Raw genomic sequence first — 17,174 nt, forward strand, 5'->3', positions numbered from 1 at the left:
ATTTATGAGAGATGTAGATGATTATCCACTTCTGAGGTGAGGCAGCAAGGAAAATGTCCTTTTGTAAAGCAGAGATACTCAGATATTGTTTTTTGAGGCTTCACTGTCTCACCTCCTGTTCATTACATATTTCCACTTATTTCACTCGAGGATATATTCGGAGACCTACTTGATTTTAAACATTTTTTCATTTACACTATTCATTGGGGATGGTGTCAGCAGGCATGAGGAAATATTTGCCAAATCGTACTTCACGGCTAATTACCACTAGGGGGCAACGCTGAGCTTTTTGCCTGAGGGACAGAAGCAGTCTGTTGGGGCATAGCTGCATGCAGACCTGCATTAATAAATCACTAGTCGGACTGAGAAAGACAGAAACGTTGTCTTATCACACGATATGTGGCACAACACTCTTAAAACAGACGTTAATGACAATAAACCAACAAAAAAATAACCAAATAATGGCTACAAAAACATGTTTATCCAAATAAATATGTATATTTTAGATAGAAGTCCAGCTCTTCACTGCTATTTGCCTGAAAGGCCACTGTAAATATGACATCTGCATCCATGGATGGTGAAGAATGAACGCAACAGAGAAAAGAGACACCTGCAGCTCACTGCTAATGTGTTGTGGTTGTTTCAGACTAATGGCTTTTCTCTGGGCAATCAGACAGCATGATGGATCAGTGGGAACCAGAGAGGCAGACTGGAGCTCTGCAGGGTCAGAACAAGGACAGGAGATCACACACACGCTCTCCATCACGCACATACGCACACTGATGGCTGTATCCCCAACCCGAACGTACATGACCTGAACCCTCTGGGGGCGCTTGTGCTTCAAAAGCAAACTTGCAGAAAGAGTCCAACAGCAGGGACCAACGAAAGGGAAGAAAAAAAAAAAAAAAAAAAAAATCACCGTGCTGCTTTTTTTCTTTATTTCCTCCCCTTCATCCAATGAGGATAAATCTCTCGCTGAATCGTCAGTATTATGTGTAATTTCCATATAAATTAGCTTCATTAAAATGGGAGTACTTTCTTATTTAATGAAGCTCATTTGAAATTCTGTATTTAATAAGACGTGTAATCCCAGACTTGCAGACTAATAGCCAACAATTAGCAGGACAGGAGTATTTGTGTGTGTGTGTGTGTGTGTGTGTGTGTGTGTGTGTGTGTGTGTGTGTGTGTGTGTGTAAAATGTCTTGGAAGTATTGTGGTCCTTCAGTGTTATTTTCATTGATTGTCTCAAATTGGGCAGCAGCTGCTCTCTGAGTCCGCTTCGCTTGCAGTGATCCATGAAGCTCGGTGGAGATCTAAGACGCTCATGACCTCGTGATTATTTGTGGGTGAGCAGATGAGACGGGAGTGTGTGAGAGGTGACCAATGGAGCAGGTGTAGACCGATGAAGGACAGAGTGTAGGGTAGGAAACATCTGGAGGGCTCTGTGCACCAGGAATGTGACGCCGACAGGAGTAAAGACAAAATGGTAAAGAAGGAGAGTGGAAGACAAACAGACAGCAATGTCAAGCAGAGTGCTTGGATGTAAAATAAAACTAAGTACTGTAATGGAGAGGGGAGGAGAGAAGTTGCCCTATCAGTGTCCATCAGAGACAGCACATAGAAATTAGAGTACAATCCTAAATGGTACTGCTACGGAGAGGAAAGTGAGATTAATGAGATGAGGGAATGAAAGGAAAACAAAAGATGATCCATTTAAGGACAGGAAAAGAAATGTTTGAGGAAGGATTTTCATCCCTCTTCATTTAAAGTATTTTTCGACTTCCTTGTTTAGTGTCCAGCTGTTTACCATTTAATGTGCGGCATGCTCATGTTTGTGTGTGCTGCTGTGTGTTGTTGTTGCTTTAATGAGTCCAGTCTGTTTAGAAGAAATAATTGTTTAGCAACTGCCTGGCAAAAAACAAATTGAGGAAAAGGTTTAAAGCCAAACAATAGCGGACAAAAGAGTTAAAAGGCTATAAGTCTAAACAGTGCTGCTTATGTATGGAAGTTCATTTATGGCAAAAAAAAAAAATGAACAGGGCATGAAACAAATTTAAATGGTAATCAGTTTTTAGGTCAAGATTTTAGTTAGTGCAGGGACATATTTATAAGCACCGGATCAGTACTGTGAGTAAGCTGGAACAGAAATGTGAGTCCATATATTTTGTGAAATATATGTGGTGTCTGCATGTATTTTAACACATAGTGTGACGGTACCACGGGAACAATGGAAATGGAAAGTCATTCAGGATCCTCTATTGTGGTAGCCACAAGAGTCTGAGCTGGAGAAGGGACACAATAGACATGACGTCTATATGTGAAAAATGTGTTCGTTAGGAATAGGCAGGTTAGTAGGTAGCAGGATGGAATAGAGGGCATGATGCCATGATGACGAAGTTTGACGAACTTTAAGAAAGTTGTACTTTAACCAACAGCAAGTTTCCAGAGGTCACTTTAAGTCAAACTATCGTGTTTTCTTGACCCTGAGTGGTTTTTGTGTCCAAACTTAACCAGGCCTTAACCGTAGCATCGTGACAACACAAAACATAAAAACATATTTCAAAAACGATTATAACGGTTTTGGAAAGTGCAGACGTATCTCACAGAAAGGTGTGACATGACCACGACCTCTATTGCGTGGAGGCATTTAACACATTTGGAGCCATCGTTGCAGTGTTAAGCGGTCGTGCTAATTTCATTGGTTGGAAGTCACAGCAGCAATTAAAACAGCAAGTTTCCAGTGAAATCAGTCCCTTTAACTTGAACTGCTGCAATCAGTGAACAAAGAAAGTCAAGTTGAGTTTAACTTTGGCCAACAAAATTTCAATGCTGACCAAAAGCAAGACATTTTAACAGTGCAGGCCTTGTGGACGTAGCTACCACATTTTACCAATTGGAATAGCCAGAAGAATTCACATCAAGAAGCCTGTGGCACTGCAGATTTATAGATGTAAAAATGAATTTTGAAAGCCTCAAATTTCATAACAGTCACACCTTCTGTGGCCCAGTGACTTTGCCATTGGCATTACTATGAAACAGATGTGAGGCAGCATAAAATCATCGTCCATTTGAAGCATGTTATCCAAAAATCTTTTGCCTCTCCTGGAGTTCCCAAAAGCTCTGACTCTGCCAAGACTGCAGGGGAAAATTATGAGAGTACATGTTGAACTGCATACAAAATGAGGGTTTTGTGCTTAAGACTTGTTCCACACTTTCAAAACAGTCCCTGTGTGCTCTAAAACTTAGATTGAATGCAGCTTGAATTTATTCCGTGCTTGCTCACTCAATAGTTTTGCAATTAATAAACTGTGAGACATATGGACAGTATGTTTGTGAGAGAGTTTTATTGTGGTGAGTATTTGCTGCTTCAGGCTGTTTGCACAACAAAAACATGATTCTGTGTGGCCTGTGTGAGCCTGAAGAGCTATTGAGGATCTCGGTTATGGAGTCATCAGCTTTTGCCTGAAGCATTCACATTGAGCTACACAGAAATCAACAAAGATGCAGAGCAACATAAATTTGATTTCTGCATGTCCTCTCCACTGTGTGGAATGTTTTCTGGTTTTTATGTGTGCCACAACAAGCTGCACCTCTGGAACATGAATCCCTTCAGGAATACACACACACGTGCACACACACGTGCACACACACACACACACACACACACATACACACACACACACACACACACACACACACACACACACACACACACACACACACATGGCTCAGCAGGGAAATGGGACAGCTGACAGCACCAGCGAGGTCACGTGTATTTACACAGTCTCCTTTATTCCTTCATTGCCTGAACTCTCCTGGTAACACCCAGTTTGTGCACTGCGATGGTAAACACACAATCCCAGGCTCCGTCTTCCTTTATCACTTCCTTCACCTGTGTGGGTTTCATTTTTCAGAACAGCAACTTTATCATCTCTGGAGGCTTTCAAGCCAGTGATTCAACAGCTGCCTCCATTTTTGCTTTTATCTGTCCAATCATGTTGTATTGATTTTGCATTGTATGATGCTGAGGTAGATTTTACGACCAGAATTGGAGGCAGAGGGTAATGACTACGTGGGACTCGACCATATGGTGGCATGAAAAACCGGATTATTTAAGACGGGTCCACTTGTACCTTCTTTCCAGTATTTGCAGAAAGACCTTCCAGATCTCTTTTCTCCTTTTAGAATGAATTTCAATACAATATGTTCTGCATCCATTTGAGTGGCAATAAGCCCACTTTATCTGTGTCTACATAGGCAAGGTCACCTCTTAACCTTCCCTTATTTTTATGTTCAGCACAATTCCTCCTGAACGTAGAGCATAAAATCAGCAGCTCCCTAACAGTATGTCTCCTACATGCGGATGAAGTGCTGTCACTTCTTCAACATCCAATTAGAATCTAGACTAGATTTTACTCAAGTAATGATCCTTTCAAACTGACATCTTCAATCGCCTGTTCCAAAAAACGTTGGTGAAATAAAGACGATTCTTCCAGTAGGTCAACTTGGGATGTTGTACAATAGAAACAGGGCTGCAACTAACAACTCAGTTTGATTGTTGGGTTATCTATCAATTGATGTAGGACCAAGTTCTTGCCTTTAAATACCTTGTTATTTCTTACTGACAGCCAAAAACCCCAAATTAATTTTCTTTGAATAATTGCATCCAGCTACACAATCAATTACACAAAGTAGTTGGCAATTAATTTTATGTTTATGAGTCCATTAATCGTTTCATCTACAAATGTAACAGTATTCTCTGCATATGGGTTGCCTCTTTTTGTCTCTACATGCCTCACATCTGTGTGTGTGTGTGTGTGTGTGTGTGTGTGTGTGTGTGTGTGTGTGCGCGCGCACGCGCTGGGAGCTGTTCCACTACCCTCCTGAAGCCTCGTTCCTACCTGTTTTGAATTTTAAACAGCTTCCTTGTTCCTCTCACCTTCCCACAACTCTCGCTGCAGTCCCTTAAATTCTCACTGAGAAAATGTCTCCATAATAAACTGTATGCTGGTGAATTCAGAATGATCCTCTTCGGTCCATGCTTTAACCATCTAATGGACTGATACGTGTGCTTTATTGCATCTGGGAGGATTAATGGTGAAGTCGGATTGTGAAGGCACAGTTGAGTGTAGAGGTGCAACTGCTCTGTTGTGAGTGTGTTTCTTCTCATTACATTTTATTTTCTGCCATTTCCGTTCTCCTTTAGCCTCAGGCGACCTGGAATTTTCCAATTTGATGGACAGTAAGTACCATAATAATGTGACTTTAAATATTGTGGAGCTGCAACCTGAAGCCAGCTGGCTATAGAAAAACAATTCTCCACTGTTTCACTCTCTCAGGAACAGACCTAATGAATTTAAGTGTTTCACGCCAAAATGCAATAGAGAATATCCATTTAGCAACTTTAGCAGATATTCTCAAAGGCATTCAACTGTTCAATAAATATGTTTCAGTGAATTCATTTGTTAGCAAATGTCTGATATAATTTCCCAAGTTATCCTGTTGCAGCATTACTTTCATGCATTATCACTTCATCAAAGTATCCTAAGTGTCACATTTTACAAGAACGAAACAATTATTCTTGCTGTCCCACACCCAAAATGTGTGTTAATGGATCATACCAGTGGATTTTCCTTCATTGGCCCATTTACTACCACCATTCTCATTATTGCTAACCATTATCCAGAGTATACAATAGTGTTTTATATTTCTGAAAGTCTTTCCGGCCTCCAGGTAGTAATAAGTTTCTTCTCATTTCCAAATAAGACACAAATCAACTTGTCATTTGAGGGACTGCAGTGAACAAGAACATTATTACGCTGTCACCATGATGGATAGTGTTTTAACAAATGGAAGAAGTTAATAAGTTATACTGGTTATCAAAAAATATCTTAATTTCAGTTGCAAAACACTCTCAAAGGCAAAAGTAGAATCCATTAAGTAAATTCTGTGGAAAAAAAAGCTTCTGAAAACTTCACAAAGAAGTTTTTCAAACAGGAAGACACACTAGCAGCTCTGAAATGGACTCAGGCTTTGCTGAATGCTAACCTCATCAAATTAACACGCTCACAATAACAGTGGTAACATGCTGAAGTTTATCCGGTACGTTTAAAAAAAAAAAAAAAAAAAAAAAAAAAAAAGTTTGGCAAGACTAATTTTAGGCATTAAAATCAAAGTAAAGCTAAGGTTCATGACAATGACAGTAATTAAAGTCTTGACAAGATTACAATTTTAACCTACAAATAGAAGTAGATTAAAGTTTAAGGGTTCATCAAAGTGATTACAGTTCATCCTGAGGAGGACATCAGTGTGTGTTCCAAACTTCATGACAATCCATTTATTCCATTTATTAGTTGTGGATACATTTAAAAACAAAACTACATTTTTAACTCCATAGTGGCAAAAAAAAAGAAGAAAAAAAGAGTCAGAATGTTTTGAAAGTCCAACAAGTTTCATTTGGGTCATCCTGATAAAGGTGTTACAATAAAGTTGTTCTTTATATAAGTGTGCTGAACTCTTCAGAGGCTTCTCTGCACTCTAGGAGTCAATTTGTGTCCTGGAGAAGTGACGTAGTTCAGATAACGACTAACAACAGTGGAGTTGGGAGCAGAAAACTGCTGTTCCCATCTCTTTTCCGACCTCGAGTCCAAACCATTAACTTTCCCTAACCAAGTTTTTATGGCTAAACCCAGGGTCGCTGATTGAGGGAAACACTCCTGTGGGTCGTATTTGACGACCTCTATGGTCACATGGGTAGAAGGACCAGTGGGGAGATAAATCCCTACTCTGCTTTTGCAAAGTTTTATAGCAAGGCCTTCGAATAGCGGTGATATTTCAGGCTCAAAACAATGGACTGAGCTACTGCTGTTGTTGTAATCACCATGACTATGACACTTGAAATGTGTGCATTTTTGTTATCAATCCCTTTTAACAGCCATTTGCCTCGACCGGTTGGGGTGAGGGGAGAGCAGAGAGAGAAAAGGACAGCATAGAGATCCAAGACATGAACACGGAAGAGATGGTGGGGCCGACAATCACAGAGAAGAGACATGCAGCTCTGTGGCCAGAGACATCTGCAAAAGAAAGAACATAAACTTTGCGAGCGAGGGAACTAGATGGAGAGGCAACAGACAATAAGCAAAAATTGTGGGAGAGAAAACGCATGAAGTTAAGGAGATGTGATGGTGATATATGAGTGTATAGAGAGTGAACGAGTGAGAGGAAAGAAGCTCAGTGCATCACATGAGGTCACATGAGCGGCCCAGGCCTATCACAGCCTAACTAAGGGATCAACTGCGGGGTTTTTAATGAGTAATTTGGACATCCTAACAACAAGGAATGACAATAATCCAGCCTGGAAGTAACAAATGCATGAATTTGTTTTTCTGCATCACGCTGAGGAAGGATTTTCCTGATTTTATTAATATTACATAAATGAAAGGCAGTCCTGGAGACTTGCTTTATATGGTGGCTAAAGGACAAATCCTCACCAAAGATGACTCCAAGGTTCCTCACAGTGGTGTTGGAGGCCAAGACAATGTCATCCAGACAGAAGTGATTAGAGAAAGAGTTTCTGAGGTGTTTAGGATGAAGTATAATAACTTCTGTTTTGTCTTACTTTAGAAGCAGGTAATTTTTGGTCAACCAGGCCTTTATGTCTTTCAGACATTCTTCAAGTTTTACCAGCTGATTTGTTTCATCTGGTTTTATATAAAGATATAGCTGCGTGTCATCTGCATAACAATGGAGGTTTATGCAGTGCTTCCTGATGATGTCTCCTAATGGAAGCATATACAAAGTGAAAAGTATTGGGCCGAACACTGAGCCTTGTGGAGCTCCGTAGCTAACTCTTGTTTGTCTGGAAGACTCATTGTTGACATGGAAAAACTGGAATCTATCCGATAAGTAGGATTTGAACCAGTCTGATGCAGTTCCTTTGATCCTCGTAACATCTTCCAATCTCTGTAATATAATTGTGTGATCAATTGTATCAAAAGCGGCACTGAGGTCCAGAAGAACAAGTCCGGAGACAAGTCTATTTTCTGAGGCTATTACAAAATTGCTTCAGTAAAGCCTGCCAGTGGACCTCAAATATGTCTAATTTTGTTTAAAGGAAGCTTAAATGTCTCTAAATCCTCTGGCTAAGACTTTTCCCTGCGTATGTGTGTATCTGTGTGTGTAAGACAGGGTTAACATGTAGCACGCACATTTGTTTCACTGGTTGTTTTTAAGTGAGTAGCTGCTTTCGAATGTACAAAAGTGACAATTTTAATGAGTGTTTTTAGGTTATGATTTTCTAAACATGATTTTTATTTTTTCTGAAATAGTAGACTGCTGAAATTAAATTTAGAGGATCTTTCCAACAAAATTGCTGCTCTGGAGGATCATTCACATTTTGTAATGTTGCGCTCAGTTATATTCTAATCACATTTTCTTCTCTTTAGCGGGTCTTTTAGTTTTTCCTGATGAATTATGCCTGACCCATGAGGCTAATTGCTTAAAACATTCTCTACAAGCTTATTTCAACATTTTCTTACTTTCTCCTTGCCCATCCTCCTTTGCTTTCTGAGTCAAACCAGTGTAGATCTACCTTATTTTCGCTCTCTTTATGTTCCTTTGAGCTACAACACTTCCCTTTCTCCTCCATCACATCAACATCTCCACACACTCCTCTTCTCTTAACTATTTTTCTACTTTGTGTGTCTTTAACACCTATAGGTTTTCCCAGCTATGCTCCTCTTCAGGCAAAAGGCGCATTTATCATTATCTGCGATCTTGTCTCTTCCTAAACTGCCTTAAACTAAACTCCACTATCTCATCATGTTGTCTCACCTTCCTCTTCTCTTCTTTCATTCCCACTGTCATTGACACAGCAGGATTCTCACTCACTCTGTGTGCGTATGTGTGTGTGTGTGTTTGTATGTGTATCTATCTATCTATCTGTGCTCTTGTCTGCCTGGTATCACCATGGTGATGGATTTTGGTGCTATCTGTCCCTGCCTTGTAAATCTTGGCAGCAGTCGGGGCGCTGTGTTGACGTGTCCCAGTTCATAGGCCACCCGGCTCCGACGTCAGTGCTTCACATTGACCCTGCCAGCTCGCATATGGAGCCCACATATGGGCCTCATCTATAAGAGAGAGGTGGCCTGAAGGAGCCACAGCCCCTCCAGCGAAACAAAACCCGGTTCACAGAAGGCCAGCTCCAGCAAAAAGGCTGCGGGATGTGAAGTGACATTTCCGCGTTTGTCTGTTTATGAGCGGCTACAAAGATCTGTAACAGATACAGACACAAGTTACAGATAACATAATATTTATAGCATGCAAGGGAAAATGAATATTGCTATTGTTACAATACTATTGTTAAGGAAGTTGGAAGAATGATTTTTTTTACTTTATTTTTATATTTGACTTATTGGCGATTTATTACTATTTTACTGAGGCCAAAATGTGGGGAAAAAAAATCACACTCAACATTGAAATTTGAGTGAGAAACTGCATCATATTAAATGAAATTATGTTGCAGATATTAAAACATACCACTTATATTGATTTTTCTTACTCACATATTACTCACTACTCTTGTCTCTGTAATACAATAGTTATATCAGTATTTAAGAAGAACAAAGTATGGGTAAATTAGAGCTGAAAAGATTAGTCGATTCATTTGACTGACAGAAACACTGTTTTGGTGACAGATTCATTGTTACCCAACATTGTCTGTTTCTAGCCATCTGCTTTTCAGTGTTGTTAAAGGTGTCTCTGGGATTTGGACTTGGGATTTGTAAACTGTAAAGGAATTTTTTTTATATTCAATAGACCAAGCAATTCAAGACGAGAGAAATCAACACCCTCTCTTGTAACAGTGAAGAAAATATGGCCATTTATTGATGTCAATATCTTGTAATATACCTAACTGACAAAAGCTTAAAAAGCTACAGATTTCAGTTTCGATGTTTTATAGTTGTAAGAACTAACAGCTGACTGATATTGATATTAGAGTTTATACATTCTGATAATTAAATATGATCCTTTTTTCATTTTTACATTAACAACAGCATTTTAAATAAAGACCTTTTTAATATGGTTATTAAAGAATTATGACATCAATGCTATGGACATATGATGGGGGAAAAAAGGATTTGTCTCTTCCTCTTGTTCGCATCGTTGCTCCGGAAAGTCTCTTGACAAGCAGCCTCCGAAAAGTTTCCTTTGTTTTCTGTCTTATTTGCAAGTGATTCTTTCCGCATCTAATTGACGACTCCCCGGGTGTCCTTATCTTGTGACCTACAACCAACTCAGTATTACCATACGAAAGCAGATACAAAGGGAATGGGGGTGACTGTCAACTGTTTGTCAACTGTATAAAAGCTGCCCTAAGGAGAGCCCTGCTACAGAGAACTGCTGGGGGGAAGAAGAAGACGAGGACTGCGGAAAAGAGGACTGCGGAGGGTAGAGCCCGGCTGGGGCGAGGACTGTTGGGGAGAACTGCTGGAGAGCCATGCTGGAGGACTGCTGGGGGGAGCAATGCTGGACACCTCTCTTTGAGGGTGCATGTAGTTGCTCCTTCTTGCGAGAATAAAATGTCCGATGTGTTTGATTTTGAACCAAGCCTCTTGAGTAATTTTTCGAACAACATCTTACAGTTGTAAAATTGCCTTGCTTCTTCTCACTGGTGCACAAACTATTTAATGGAGACACTTGTTGAATTATCTTAAACACATCGTTGTCACTTCTGTCCTACAGTTTTTTGTCATCCACGTGTAGCGACTGGATACCTTTTGGTGAAGATATGACATAATCAGACTGCTTATTGATTCAACCAATATCTATCTAGCTCTAAAGCGAATCCACTGTGATTTAGTTGTACTTTCTCTCTCTGACACATCCTTCGAAGAACCACAGAAAACCTGAATATACTGTGAGAAAAGAAGAGATCACTCGGCCCCAACCTGAAGGGTGGTTTACAACATAGAACTGATGGGTCCTCACATGAATTTATCAATCTTATTTTTATCTTTCTTGTGAAACATTGAATAGATTTATCTGTTAGAATCTATAAAACCTGTTAAAAAAAAAAAAAAGTCTGAAAAGGGTAAAGATCACTGTTTTTTTCAAAGGGTCAAGGTTCATAATTGACGAGTTCAATTTGTCTTGTTTTACAGACACAAGCCTGATTGATAACCACTGAAACGGATTAAAATGGGGGCAATAAAATATGTCATATGTCAGGACATGAATTAAAAGTAATTTGGTGCTTGAAAAATGTTAAAAATCATAAGTCTATAATAACCCATACCGGTTTTGAAGTAAATTTGAGTTTCATACCACATCAAGTAGCCTATATCTTAAACTATTTTAGATGCAGTTGTTTTTGACTATTGAATGAACATAAGACTGAAACTGTGTTATAACGCTACACTAAATCTCATGGCATTTATAAATCAGACTGACACTCAAAAATGTGTGCTTACTTTTATGAAAAAGCAAGTGTTCAGATTAAATTAGTTCTGAACTAAAACAGAGCTGCGTCGGTGGAGGCATGTTGGAAGTTCAAGTACTGCAGAGGTTGACAGGTTAATGCGTTTAAAGTATTCACAAGGTTTTTATAATTCTCACTGACAATATTTTATCTGATGTCATGTCACAGTGAATATGATTGTCCTTGCTGGATGATGCTGGGTTGCAGTAAAAGTTTTGTCCAGTAAAATTAATCACAAAGCTGCTTTAGTTGGTCTGAACGCAGTGTTAGAAGTCTGATGTGCTGCTGCTAAAGGTTAAAGACACAACTAACAACCTTCATGATGTGTCAATATTAAGTGAAACTTGATTACGAGACAAAAATACATGAAAAAGTACACATAGCCCATTTAAAATGTCTTTAGCAGAAAAGCACACTGTTTTAAAAAGTGTATTGGCTTAAACATGCAAAAGCATTGGTTAAGTGTTAGAACTAATCCCGAAAACTGGCACATTAAACGAGGCATTTATTTTCCTAAATAGAGCAACTCATCCTCGTCAGACAAGGATAAGTCCTTGCGTTCTCGTTCAAGTTTCGTCCTTTCTGTCACCTCCTCTGTTCAAAACCACTTTTTTTTTTAATCAAAACTATAACAAAATTCCAGTTTACGCCTCGCCACGATAAACAAGTCATGGTTTGCTTTTTGTGTCGCGCTGAGGTTAAGACTGATAATACTCACCGTGGCATCACATCCATCTGTGTGCTGCCTGCTCCCCCGCCTCCACCGCCACCTCCTCCCCCTCCTCCCCCTCCGCGGTGGTGGAGTCTGAATGTAGTCCGCATCCGGGTTGGGCGACGCATTCGGAGGCGCGGGGCTCCTCTCGGGCGAACTCGTGTACCCAGAACCCCCCGCGACGCCTCAACTTACAGAACTGGCTTCTTGGGCTCCGGGAGTGTTTCCCATTTAAACAAACAGTGCCGAAGATGGCGGAGAGTTAATGGTGTAAAGAAGAAATTATCGATCCGGGAGAGAGGTACGTCCACAAGGTAAGACCGCGCTGCATGTTTGCCACCATTCAGATAAGTGAACCCGACTTTGCATTTGGTTTGCATTTCTACAGAGGACGGAAATGTACTGACTTGGGTTTCCAGCGGCGGTGCACACACAATATTGGCATCGGTACGGCGCGGAGGGCACAGTGCATGGTCTTTTTTAGTACATGACAGCAAAGGTTTACCTTGTTCGTGACCGTGCCGAAGTGCACGAGAGGTGTCCTGTTTGTTTGGCAGCCCGTGTTACAAAACGGACGAATGTGGAGCACATTTCGTAACTTAAACTTGATCACACAGGCTGGCCAGTTTACGCACAGGCTGCTGGATCACAGAAGTGTCTCCAAAAGATATGTTACAGTACATGGGAAAGTTTGGGGAGAGCACACACACTTTAGACTCGGTTTGAACACACAACGCGGGCTGATATTTAACTGTTTTCCTCGCTTGCTGCTTGACTGTCCGCGACAGTCGGCAGGAAACAGTACAACAGCTGAGCCTGACGCCGTCGCAACATGAGGGAATTTGGACCGAAATGTTTGTTGATCAAAAGCGTGCAAACATAGTCAGCTGTGTATCGTATGCATCATGTTTGAAAGCTGCTACTGCTCCATTTGACTGCTTTTGTTACTCCAAACATGCGATGCAGGAAGGAGGCAGACGATGCCCCGACTGTCTGTCAGTCAGTCAGTCACCCAGCCGCCCAGCCAGCCTGCAACAGCGATTTAAAAAAAAAAAAAAAAAAAAAAGTCCACTGGCTACTGCTGTGTCGCCAATACGCACGTCGGTGCACTGAATGGGTCATGCATTGCCTTTTAGATGTGTGAGGTGAACGAGTGGAATGATCGTCGTGCTTTGTGTCTCTCCTGTTAGGTCTCCTTCGTAACCCCTCCTGTCATCTGCTTCATTCTCAATAATGTGTCTCACTGTATATCTGCAGGGGGCAGCAACGTGGCCCTGTGCATGCACGCTGCCCTGCAACTCTTAAGGTCCACGGTATCCTGAAAACAGACAGACAGCCAGTCGTGTGTGTGTGTGTGTGTGTGTGTGTGTGTGTGTGTGTGTGTGTGTGTGTGTGTGTGTGTGTGTGTGTGTGTGTCACTGTGGGTTGGTGTGTGTGCACATTGAAAAGCACAGTGTCCTTGAGCATGACACCAGAGCCCCACTACAGCACCGGCTCACACTGGATAATAGCAGTCCACCCTTCAGTGTGTGTAAACACAAGTTAAACAGCAGTGATGCTGATGGGTTGTGTGTCACTGTGGACTGCAGGTGAGAGACAGGAGGCTGAGTTAATTAGTCGGTGTCTTAATTTAGATTTGTGGCTGCAATTTGCACTAGCTGTCACTATTTTATGTATTTCAAATGTAAAAAGATACTCAAAGTCCATATTGAGGAGACAACATTTTTTTTTAAAAATTTTTTATTTGAAGACATCAACTGTCCCAAACCCAAAGATATTCAGCTTAGGAGATATAAATCTGCATCAAATCGCAAGAGAGACGCTGCAACCAGAGAATAGTTGGAGTTTTTAATGGATAAATGCCACGAACAAACTCCTTTGTGCTCAATCCTGAAATGGGGACTGATGTTGATATCTTTTTGATTCTGAAAGGTTTAAATAAAAAAAATATAATTAGACAAAATTGCTCCAAATTTACCGGCACTGTTCCCAGATTAAAAATAAATTAGCTGAAATTATCAGTAAATTAACTGATTAGTCGATCAAAATAAAATAATTGGGCAAACATTTTTGACAATCAGTTGTCTGTTAAGATTCCAGCTTTCCAGATGTGAACATCTGCTGGTTGTCTTTGTCATTCATAGTAAATGTTGGAAGACATCACCTTAGGCTCCGGGAAACTGTGTTTTATAAACAAATTTATTAATTTTGAAAATAATGGATAAATGATAGAAAAGGGTTAATATTAATTGCATACAGCCCTGCTTGTGTATTCTGTTTGGCCTACTGTACTCTTTTGTTTGGATTTCTATTAGACTCAGTGACATTAGGTTCGAGTTTGACAGCAGAAAGCCTCACTGTTCTTTCTCCTTTCATCGATGTGTAGTTTGTCTGCTGCCGCTGCTGCTTGTTACGGGGTTTGAAACCTCGAATCCATTATCAACGTTATTGGTGATTCATCTCGTGTTGATCGACTCTTCCTTTCTGTTCGATGTCCTGAATGTGTCCGTGTCTCGAGTGGAGGGGTGTGGCGGCGCGGAGCCCACGGCACCTCACTCCGGACAGATTTACAGTCAACTCTGTGTCCCCAAGTCTCACTGCACACGTGCGGGCGGACACTCGCCTACAACATGCTCCCAAGGAATTGAAAGAAAAGTGGACAGGGAGGGCTGGGTGCCAGCCGCTCGGACCCATGAGGGGTTTTCGCTGAGCGGATGGCGGGATGAATGCATGGATGAGGAGGGTGACAGTGATGCATTATGTTTGCTGAATGGGAAAAAAGGGGACAGAGGTTAGCAGGGGATGCTGGTGACTGGGTCAGGCGCTGGGGGCAGGGCTCATGAGGCTGAGCGGGAGGGAGGAAGGACCTCACGCACCAGCCGGGGAGCTTGGGAAGCTGTGTGTGTGTGTGTGTGTGTGTGTGTGTGTGTGTGTGTGTGTGGAGGAGGAGGAGGATGAAGGTGGGTATGTGTGTACAGAAAGGGGAGGGGCTCAGGTGGAGCCTCGTGCTGGAATTCTACCTGACATTTTTGTCTTTTGTGTCCATCCCGGCCTTTTGTTGATCTTGTTCCTTCCCTGTTTGACTCTGCTCAGTCATTTCTGTCTTTTTTTTTTCATCTCTGTGAAACCAGGAAGTTTTCTGACTTAAATGGTTCACATTCTTCACTGCTCTCTTCTCTCTGTGATATGTCTCTCGCTGTCCCCTGCCTCCCCCCAGCTGCAGTGTAGTGAGCTGAACTGTTGTCCTGTTGTCGTTGGGGCCCCTCTCCGATGTGTCAGGACGTGTTAAAGAGGAATTAATCTTCACCAGCTCTCATTGATTTCACTCTGTGGAGGAGGGGTCCCTTTTTCTTAAAAAAAAAAAAATGTCACTCATTTTTGTCCTCCTGCCTTTTCCTGGAGCATCTTCAGGTCAGCGGTGGACACCTGGGCCCCCCGATTGGATTTGGTCTTACACGGTTTTCCCCAAATGTATCTTGTGATATCACTGACGATACAGCGGTCAGCCAATGCTGTCGGACAAACCTGCGTTAGAGCAGATAAAACACAGTTTAATTCATTTCTCACACATTTCCTTGTGTTGTTTTTTTTGTTTTCTGAGAGGTAAGACAAAATCATACCATCCTCCACACTCTTTAAATGCCATTTATTGCATTGATCTCCCACAGAACATTTCAGCATGTTGACAGAGCTGTAGTTCAGGTTAGGAGTTTAGTAAAAGGTCAAGTCTGACTAGTCATTTCAACTTTTGGTACCACATTACTGCAGACCCATTTTGGTCAACACTAAAAATCACTAAGTGAAGTGTTGAGCAATTGAGGTTTGATACCCACTCGTGAGTGGCATTTGCATCACACTCTTCTATAAGCTTAAAGTAGAAAAAAAAAAAATCAAACAAAAACACAATTCTGATTGTGATTTGCAACCACTTATGGTTCTCCCGAGCCAGAAATCAGAGAGCCAGCGTTCCTGCCTGTGAAGTTATCAAGAGACAAATTTTGCTGCTGCTCCTCTGATAATGAATTGGAGATAGACGAGGGATTTATGTGTTGGCTTTAGCTGTGACACCCAAATTTTATTTTATCGTACAGCTAGCAGTTTCAAACCAGAAATGCTACCCACATCCTGTTTAGAAAAAGAAAAAAAGAAAAACCTTGGCTGCTTTTGAGGCTCTCTCCACTTATCTACCAATGAAAGTACCTCGTAGTGTGTCTTTGAAAGCTTTAAGTCACATTTATTTTAACATTAGAGATGAGTTAAGTGTTAAAGATTCTATCAATTACATGTTGATTCTTTTTCTGTAGATAACTTCTCCCTCCCATAAGTACATTACTTTTCACTTGGATAAATTATTTATGCTTCAAATATGAATGTAGCTCCTTTGTTTATTCATTTTGAACATGCTGCTGATCTTATTGTGAGTTTAGGTGTGTGTGTGTTGGTGTCAGAGCTCTTGTGGTTGTACAGAAGGCTGTCGTCAAAATGGTACAGGAAGAATTGAAAGTGAAAAAGAGCCATAAAGTTTCAGTGTTGAAATCTCCCGCAGTATCACAGGTCATAATTTTCACGAGATAATACGAAACTCGGGTCAAACCAAACACTAAAATATAAAAACTAAGGAAGATTAATTCACACAAAAACCCAAATCAAAAGATATTTTTATTTAATGGATAACGTACAACTCCCGGGACTTGTGTTTTTTTTTTTTTTTTTTTGCTTCATGTTTTGTTCAAATAACATAAGTTACTTTGACATGTTAATTACTGAGTGTTTGAAGGGTTGGAAGGCAGATATTTTTTTAGCCTTTGGGCAGACCGAGGCAAACTGTTTCGCCTGTTTACAGTATTAATGTGAGCTCAGCTAACGGGCCCCGAACCTCATATTTACCTGCTGGATATTGTGTGGTATTGGATCTCCAATATCTGTACCAGCACTGCTTATTGCTATCTATTGGTACTCTTTATAAATATTGTAATAAATTAA

The 17,174-nt window shown here is 40.8% G+C and overlaps 1 protein-coding gene across 2 annotated transcripts in view; it reads left to right on the plus strand.

Moving 5' to 3' along the window:
- Window positions 1-12,391: 12,391 nt before the first annotated feature.
- LOC138192772 (nuclear receptor coactivator 3-like) overlaps window positions 12,392-17,174 on the plus strand; it is a 61,634-nt gene continuing 56,851 nt past the window's right edge. For both annotated transcript variants that reach the window (XM_069140419.1, XM_069140418.1), the window contains exon 1: window positions 12,392-12,505. The gene's annotated coding sequence lies outside the window, so the exon portion shown is untranslated. The remainder of the gene's footprint in view (window positions 12,506-17,174) is intronic.

The sequence above is a fragment of the Embiotoca jacksoni genome, unplaced genomic scaffold (assembly GCF_022577435.1).
Source record: "Embiotoca jacksoni isolate LCO1_2020_lvr unplaced genomic scaffold, fEmbJac1.0.p SCAF_9, whole genome shotgun sequence".
Taxonomy (NCBI): Eukaryota; Metazoa; Chordata; class Actinopteri; family Embiotocidae; genus Embiotoca; species Embiotoca jacksoni.